General features: G+C 47.5%; 1 pseudogene; it reads left to right on the top strand.

The window, feature by feature from the left end:
* Window positions 1-6,384: 6,384 nt before the first annotated feature.
* On the top strand, window positions 6,385-8,804 carry LOC113879052 (annotated as a pseudogene).
* Window positions 8,805-9,210: the final 406 nt, after the last annotated feature.

The raw sequence follows: 9,210 nt of genomic DNA, 5'->3' as shown, positions 1-9,210 counted from the left end.
TTTGCTCAGGGATGTAGATGCAGGAGATAGCATAGCTTTGAAAAGATGAGTTTGAAATATGATAACTTATAATATGTAGAGGATTAACCTAAAGAGGTGGTCAAAATTTTTTTTAAAAATTCAGAAAACAGAAATGATAAACAATATGAGAAAGCTGAATCACAGTATATATATATATGTAGAGATAGTTGGGAAAAATTATTTGATATGTTTGAGAGCCCTATCTTAAGAAAAACAATATAACAAAAGATAATGTGAAAATGTAACAAAGGATAGTTAATGCATAGATTTGCTAGTATATTATATATTGCTTTACTTTTACAATCTTTGGATAATTTTAGTTACACAAGTTCAGTTCTCTGGTTTGTTAATCCATGTTGCCAGTTTCTAAGCTAAATTCAAGGCCATATTCTTAACATGTTTTCCAACATATAAGAATTTTGCACAGTCCACTTCTATTTTTCTAACTCCATTTGGGATAAGTGCATGTACTCTGGTAGGAATCTGTTTTCATTGTGTGTGTGTGTGTGTGTGTGTGAGAGAGAGAGAGAGAGGGAAGATAATTTGATCATTAATTATTAGGCAACTATTTTCATGTACCTTCATTTAAGAACAAATATACAGGTTAAATGTAAATTAGCTGATACTGGGAATAAGATGGCTAGACAGTGATAATTCCTGAATCCTTCTAATCAGGCATATTTAAGGGTATTATGAGGAATAATCCTGTTTATAGTTTTTCATGAAATAGGAGAATCTGTTTTAGCAATAAGCTAAACTAATATTCTCTTTTCTTGCTTACTTGCTATAAGGGCTCAAGTTTAAACCCCCTGTTCTAGAATGCTTTCCTCTGATTGTCATCAATACGCCTAGTTCCAGTTTTATTTATTTCCTGTCACCACCTCTATTTGGGAGATGTTACGGTTCACTGCCTCTCATTCTGCTCTCAGTGCCTGAGTATTCTGCCCTGGGTCTCTGCCATACTGAAGTATAGAAGCATATTACATACCTTTTTTCCCCCAGGAAGAGTAAGTTCTTAAGCTTTCATTAAAACACATCCTTTCCTTGGGTAAAAACTTTAACTGGATAATGTTTTCATTGCAAGGCTGGTGTCAGGCACATTTGACCTGTGCAATTTCACCAGGCCCCATGATTGGAAGGACTCTGTCCTTGGTTCCATTCTATACTGTCTTACAGATTTAATGATTTTTTAATAAGAAGCCCCATATTTTAATCTTTAACTACTTTCTGAAAATTATGCACAGTAATATCAGTCTTGTATCAAAATGGCATTAATCTGATATGCATAAGGTCATAGGATCACTTTAATTATATCCATTCCACGAGAGGTGGGAACTCAAAGCTTTGCTCATTGTATGGATCATTAATGGTTTACATAAATGTTGTGCTTCATCTAAAGATTTTAAGCATTCACTCCTCTTCCCCACAATGGGACACAAACTGCCAATAGTAAGGACCTTCTCATACCAGTAAAATAAATGATAAAAACTCTGATACCAATGCCTTTACTTCATGATAATAAAATCTGAAAGAAGTCTTATGAAAGTCAACGATTTTGTCAATCAGTTCACTTTAGTCACTCAGTTGTGTCCGACTCTTTGCAACCCCATGAATCACAGCACGCCAGGCCTCCCTGTCCATCACCAACTCCCCGAGTTCACTCAGACTCACGTCCATTGAGTCGGTGATGCCATCCAGCCATCTCTTCCTCTGTCATCCCCTTCTCCTCCTGCCCCCAATCCCTCCCAGCATCAGATTCTTTTCCAATAAGTCAACTCTTCGCATGAGGTGGCCAAAGTACTGGAGTTTCAGCTTTAGCATCACTCCCTTGAAAGAAATCCCAGGGCTGATCTCCTTCAGAATGGACTGGTTGGATCTCCTTGCAGTCCAAGGGACTCTCAAGAGTCTTCCCAACACCACAGTTCAAAAGCATCAGTTCTTCGGTGCTCAGCTTTCTTCACAGTCCAACTCTCACATCCATACATGACCACTGGAAAAACCATAGCCTTGACTAAATGGACCTTTGTTGGCAAAGTAATGTCTCTGCTTTTGAATATGCTGTCTAGGTTGGTCATAACTTTTCTTCCAAGGAGTAAGCGTCTTTTAATTTCATGGCTGCAGTCACCATATGCAGTGATTTTGGAGCCCAGAAAAATAAAGTCTGACACTGTTTCCACTGTTTCCCCGTCTAATTGCCATGAAGTGATGGGACCAGATGCCATGATCTTTGTTTTCTGAATGTTGAGCTTTAAGCCAACTTTTTCACTCTCCACTTTCACTTTCATCAAGAGGCTTTTTAGTTCCTCTTCACTTTTTGCCATAAGGGTGGTGTCATATGCATATCTGAGGTTACTGATATTTCTCCCGGCAATCTTGATTCTGATGTACTCTGTATATAAGTTAAATGAGCAGGGTGACAATATACAGCCTTGACATACTCCTTTTCCTATTTGGAACCAGTCTGTTGTTCCATGTCTAGTTCTAACTCTTGCTTCCTGACCTGCATATAGGTTTCTCAAGAGGCAGGTCAGGTGGTCTGGTATTCCCATCTCTTTCAGAATTTTCCACAGTTTATTGTGATCCACGCAGTCAAAGGCTTTGGCATAGTCAATAAAGCAGAAATAGATGTTTTCACGGAACTCTCTTGCTTTTTCGATGATCCAGCGGATGTTGGCAATTTGATCTCTGGTTCCTCTGCCTTTTCTAAAACCAGCTTGAACATCTGGAAGTTCACGGTTCATGTATTGCTGAAGCCTGGCTTGGAGAATTTTGAGCATTACTTCACTAGTTCGTGAGATGAGTGCAATTGTGTGGTAGTTTGAGCATTCTTTGGCATTGCCTTTCTTTGGGATTGGAATGAAAACTGACCTTTTCTTGTCCTGTGGCCACTGCTGAATTTTCCAAATTTGCTGGCATATTGAGTGCAGCACTTTCACAGCATCATCTTTCAGGATTTGGAATAGCTCAAATGGAATTCCATCACCTCCACTAGCTTTGTTCGTAGTGATGCTTTCTAAGGCCCACTTGACTTTACATTCCAAGATATCTGGCTCTAGGCCAGTGATCACACCACCGTGATTATCTTGGTCGTGAAGATCTTTTTTGTACAGTTCTTCGGTGTATTCTTGCCATCTCTTCTTAATATCTTCTGCTTCTGTTAGGTCCGTAACATTTCTGTCCTTTATCGAGCCCATCTTTGCATGAAATGTCCCCTTGGTATCTCTAATTTTCTTGAAGAGATCTCTAGTCTTTCCCATTCTGTTGTTTTCCTCTATTTCTTTGCATTGATTGCTGACGAAGGCTTTCTTATCTCTTCTTGCTATTCTTTGGAACTCTGCATTCAGATGCTTATATCTTTTCTTTTCTCCTTTCCTTTTCACTTCTCTTCTTTTCACAGCTATTTGTAAGGCCTCCCCAGACAGCCATTTTGCTTTTTTGCATTTCTTTTCCACGGGGATGGTCTTGATCCCTGTCTCCTGTACAATGTCACGAACCTTCATCCATAGTTCACCAGGCACTCAATCTATCAGATCTAGTCCCTTAAATCTATTTCTCACTTCCACTGTATAATCATAAGGGATTTTTTGTCAATAGGTGTACTAATTTACTTCAATTTTAATACTATGTCAGATAGTGGACTAGCTATAATAGAAATCTCTTAGGAAAATGAAAAACATGCATCATATTTTAGTTTTAGAAGACTGCTGGAAGAAATCATAATATACTGAATAGTGGTATTAGAGTTATTTGAAGAAACAGAACCAAAGGATACATATACATATATTAAAAATTTATTATAGGAAATAGCTCACATGATTATAAAGGCTTAGAATTTCCTGAAATGCTATCTGCAAGTTGGAGAACCAAGAAAGTGTGCTGTATAAGAAAACTAAGTCAAAAAGCTAAAAATAGGGAAAGCAAAGGTATAACCAAGAATCTGAGGTCAAAAGATTAAAAACCTGGTAAGACACAACTGATGTGAGTACTGCAGTCTGTAGACTGAACACAATCTATCTGTGATGTTTGAAAAAAAGAGAATATGGAAGTTCTAGCTCAAGAGAAGAGAATAATTTAGTCATCCTATTTTTGGTCTAGTAGGGCCATGAACAGATTGAATGATGCTCACTAAAGTAATGAAGGTTGATCTACTGTCTTCTGTCTATAGACAAAAATACTTTCCAAAAACAAAGCTACAGACAAACTCAGAAATACTATATACCACCTGACTGACAATTCTTTAATTAAGTCAAGTTGACAAAACAAAAAGTTAATAAGCACAGTGCTTAAAACATCAATAACTTAGAAAATTTTAGATGAAAAGAGGTCTAGATCAAGGTATCACAGAGGTTGCAGCCTCAGAATCTCAAACAAATGACTAAGAACAAAGGCATCCATTACAGAGGGACATGACTCCAACAGCTAGGGGGTCCTGCATAGAAGACATAGAGGTGTCTGGGATTCATCATTGGACAGAGCCAAGGTCACGCCAGGACACGGGGAGAAGTTGGTCAGGTGCATCAAAGGAAAGAGCCACAAACCCTGCTCCAACCTTGATCTGGGATGTTCCAGACTCCAGAAGTGTGAGAAAATACGCTGGCGTGGGTGATGCCATCCATGATGTGAGGTCTTGCAGAAGAAAGGCAAGTATAGTGAGGAAGTTGACTCTAGAAAGAAGGTGGTTATATGATCCTAAGGGGCATGTATTCTTGTCCTGATTTTTAAGTTCTTGACTTTGGCCCAAAAGAGGCGACAGTGAGGGGCCCACAGGACAACCTGCTCCCAGAGGAATTTGCATTTGAAACTGATGGAAGTAAACAGCCACAATTCCCGACATGGTATTGGGAAGAAAGGTCAATGAATCATGCTTGATACCTCCAGACACAAGATAAGGAAGTCAGTCATCAGATCAAGATCAGAACAGCAAACAGAATTTCAGAGGCATGACTACAAAGGGAAAGGAACCGACCATGAAATGGTCAGAGATCTCAGCCAGTCTTTGCTCCAATGGGCTGGTGGGCCTACCATGCCCCAGGTCAGGCTAAGAGACCAGTCTCTTAACGCTCAGGCTTTCTTTCACCCTGTTCCTTTTCCCTACGTGAGCAGGACTAACCATGTCTGCACTCAAAGGAAGTGAGTCATCAGGCCAGGTCCGGAAGGGCGGGTTGAACTCCAAAGGCATACTTACCATTGGAAAGGAACCAATGGGGAAATGGCCACAGATCTCAGCCGTCCCAGGATAGGGACACCGGGAAGAAACTTAAGCCCTGGCGACCCTGAAAACCTCTACCGAGGGCAGGGATGTGGGCGGAAGATTGGACCAGGCGGAGCAGAGAGCAGGTGGAGGTCAGAAACAGACCATTCCTTCCCGGCGTGGCTGTACTGGGGGATGCGTACCTCGACTCGGGAGGCTTTGTGAATCTCCATGAAATAGCTCTCAGGGAGGGCGATTCCTCATGGAAGTGATGGACCTTGCAGGAAGAGGATGTGTAGAGGTGGCTTCTTCCCGAAGTGAACGTCTGTACCTCACCAACCCCCACCACAGCCACCCTACTTCTGGGTTGGATGACTTGATGAGGATGGTAGGGGAAGGCTCGCCTGGGCAGGGAGTGGATTTGTGTGGCTGGCGTTGGGGAATACGAGGGAGAGAAGCAAGAGGGTGTTGAGAGGGGAAAGGAGTGCGAGGGGATCTGATTGCTTTTGCCTCTAGGCAAATTGAAGAGCATTTCCAAACGAAGGTGGAAGCCTCCCCCGTAGGCCCGCCGACCTATTTTCATATCTGTGCCTTGGGGGAGAGGATGGTCTGGGGCCACCCTGAAGTGGCAAGAAAGTCTCCCAGAGTAGTGAACTCTCTGGGCTTTCTGGATTAGCCATCACCCCACAAGACAGCCAGCCTGTTCTGAGGAGCAGCGGAGAGAGGACTTGGGCTCTTGGGCTGGCTCCTGGAAGGCTTTCAAAAGGCAGCTTTGAGAGAACAGGTCGTCTGAGGACATGTCTACATTTCCATTGTGGCTCAAGATGAACGGTTCAGAAACTGAGGCAGGAAGAATCCTGCGAGACTGCCAGCAGTCTGCCCCAGCATGCGGCCCTGGGAGGTAGACCTTGGCCCCGCCCCTTGCCTGGGGCAGTAGGAGGAGCCTCCCCCCCCCCCTCCGCTGCGCGGGGGATACTGAGCCTTCATCTGACTTCCGGGTGGGCGTGGCTTCAGGCCTAGCCTTATATAAAGGGGCTGGTCCCAGGCCCCTTTCAGGCGGATCCTGCCTCTGAGGGGATTGCTGCTGAGTGTGTTTCTCTGCCTCGGACTCTGCATCAGGAAGGGCACAGGGCTCTAGCTTTCTGAGCTAAGGTCTTTGACCCAGCGCCGGGATGGACAAGGCCAGGGCGTGGCTCCCGGACCAAGGTCCGAACTTGGATGTGTCGCGGGAGGCACCAGGCGTGCCACTGGGACCGGAACCCAGCAACCCAGGCCGAATCTTGCCGCGGGACCCAGCCCAGAACGCCAGGAAAGCCTCTGACGAGGAAGGCGGTGAGCTGGTGCATCAGGACTGCCCACAGCCAAGGGCAGGTGAAGAGGCGGACTCTTCCTCACGTTCCCCTGTGGCCAAGAGACGGAAAGTGGACACCGAGGGCAAGAGAGGCAGGCAACGGGAAGTGGGTGAAGAGGAGGCCCAGAAGATGAGAACCCTCGTGGCTGCTATGAGCAAGGAGCAGCTGAACCGTTACGAAGTGTTTCGCCGCTCAGCCTTCCCCAAATCCACCATCAAACATCTGATCCAGGCCGTGGCCGGCACGCCGGTATCCCAGAACGTGGTCATTGCCATGTCTGGAATGGCCAAGGTCTTCGTCGGGGAGGTGGTGGAAGAGGCCTTAGACGTGTGTGAGAAGTGGGGCGAGAAGCCCCCACTCCAACCCAAGCATCTGAGGGAGGCTGTTCGCAGGCTACGCGAAAAGGGGCAGATGCCCAGCACTAAGCACAAGATCCTCTTCTTCTAGACCTGAGCCCGGAAGGGCCTGTTCCTGAGCAACCTGGCCCTCCGGCTGACCAGCCTCTTAACCCTCAGGCTTTATTTCACTGTGTTCCCCATACGGCACCCCTGCCCCATCTCCGAGGCAGCTCCTGCATCCCGTGGACATTGCCACCAGGATGGGACATAACCAGGATGGATCAACTGCCTCAAAGGGGAGAGAAGACATCCAGCACAACTTGAGCTATTCCTTTGAAAAGACCAGTAACACGCAGAAACATCTCTCACCCGGAGGCATATTGGGGAGAGACCCGAGACCCAGAGTCTAATTCTTTGAGAGACACGACCTGCCAGAACTCACCTGTGAGAACAGACCCCTGAAATGGCGCCTGCCTGTCTACCGGAGAAGCTGAATCCATACACTGTAACCACGCCTGATCGGGAACACCAGGCTCTGGTGGATTCACTTAGGGAATTCTAGCAAAGCCATCCAGCTGACATAAGAGCACCTCTGTGATATGCTGTCCAGGAGCCGGAAGCCCAGGGAATTCTTTCAAAGTCACTACGGGAGTGAAGCCTTGGTGTTCCTCGGCAGAGGCAAGGCCTTCCCGGAGGACACCAGACGACGATCTCTCACGCGGAGAGACGCCAGTGCGCTTCAGTGCCTTTCAGCCAACCACGTCTGGCCGTGGGCAAGACGAAGCCTAGGCCTCTGGAAGTAATGGGTTGTTTCCCAGGCGCCTGGGGCTGGCTCGGCCTTCAAAGGCCAGGGGATGGGATCCCCGAGCCATCCGCGGTCCCGGAAGGAAACCTCACAGAATCCTTCCATGGGTGGGGTGAAGGTGGGAGTGAGGGTCGGGGTGAGATCCCAGCCTTTGACCAAGTCACCCACTCACCAACTCCTGATCACATTTGGGCAGGTGGGGCCAGGCGACTGGATCAGGACCCTCTTGCAAAGAACCAGAGCTAAGAGCCTTGTACCAGAAAGGTGAGGAAGCAGTGAAGCGCTCCCAGGTAGATCCAGGAAGAGGCAAGCCTCTGTCCTGTCCACACGCGGTTGCTCCATTGGGCCGGAGGGCCTACCTCATGCCCCAGGTCATTTCAAGTCAAGAGACGGAGTCCAGGAGTTCAGATCTGGAAGAAAGCCTCCTGTCTTTGGGGGATGGCTGATCAGAAAGTCAGGGCCCCATGGACCTTCATTCCCCTGGCCTCTTCATTCCCATGGGGACCCTTCTACCCTGAGTTTCTCTCAAATGGGGTGTGGGCCCACAGGGCATGCTGTGCATACAGGACTCCTACCTCGAATCTGCTTTCCAAAGTGCTGGAAGTCAGCAGCAACCAAACGCCCCTCCAAGGGATGGGGATGAAAGGTGAATGGATCATGTGTGGCAACTGCTTAAGCAGGACTAGTACCGTCCGCCCTCAAAGGAAGTGAGTAATCAGGCCAAGTCCGGAAGGGCGGGTTGAACTCCAAAGGCATACTTACCACGGGAAAAGAACCAACGGGGAAATGGCCACAGATCTCAGCCGTCGCAGGATAGGGACACTGGGGAGAGACTTAAGCCCTGGTGACCCTGAAAACCTCTACCGAGGCCAGGGATTCAGACGGAGGAAGGGTGGACCACGCAGAGCAGAGAGCAGGTGGAGAGGCAGGAGGAGAGTAGGCCCGCCGACCTATTTTCATGCCTGTGCCTTGCGGGAGAGGATGGTCTGGGGCCACCCTGAAGTGGCAAGAAAGTCTCCCAGAGTAGTGAACTCTCTGGGCTTTCTGGATTAGCCATCACCCCACAAGACAGCCAGCCTGTTCTGAGGAGCAGCGGAGAGAGGACTTGGGCTCTTGGGCTGGCTCCTGGAAGGCTTTCAAAAGGCAGCTTTGAGAGAACAGGTCTTCTGAGGACATGTCTACATTTCCATTGTGGCTCAAGATGAACGGTTCAGAAACTGAGGCAGGAAGAATCCTGCGAGACTGCCAGCAGTCTGCCCCAGCATGCGGCCCTGGGAGGTAGACCTTGGCCCCGCCCCTTGCCTGGGGCAGTAGGAGGAGCCTCCCCCCCCCCCCCTCCGCTGCGCGGGGGATACTGAGCCTTCATCTGACTTCCGGGTGGGCGTGGCTTCAGGCCTAGCCTTATATAAAGGGGCTGGTCCCAGGCCCCTTTCAGGCGGATCCTGCCTCTGAGGGGATTGCTGCTGAGTGTGTTTCTCTGCCTCGGACTCTGCATCAGGAAGG

This window comes from Bos indicus x Bos taurus, chromosome 20 (assembly GCF_003369695.1).
Source record: "Bos indicus x Bos taurus breed Angus x Brahman F1 hybrid chromosome 20, Bos_hybrid_MaternalHap_v2.0, whole genome shotgun sequence".
Lineage (NCBI taxonomy): Eukaryota > Metazoa > Chordata > Mammalia > Artiodactyla > Bovidae > Bos > Bos indicus x Bos taurus.
This window is presented reverse-complemented; position numbering and strand designations above follow the sequence as displayed.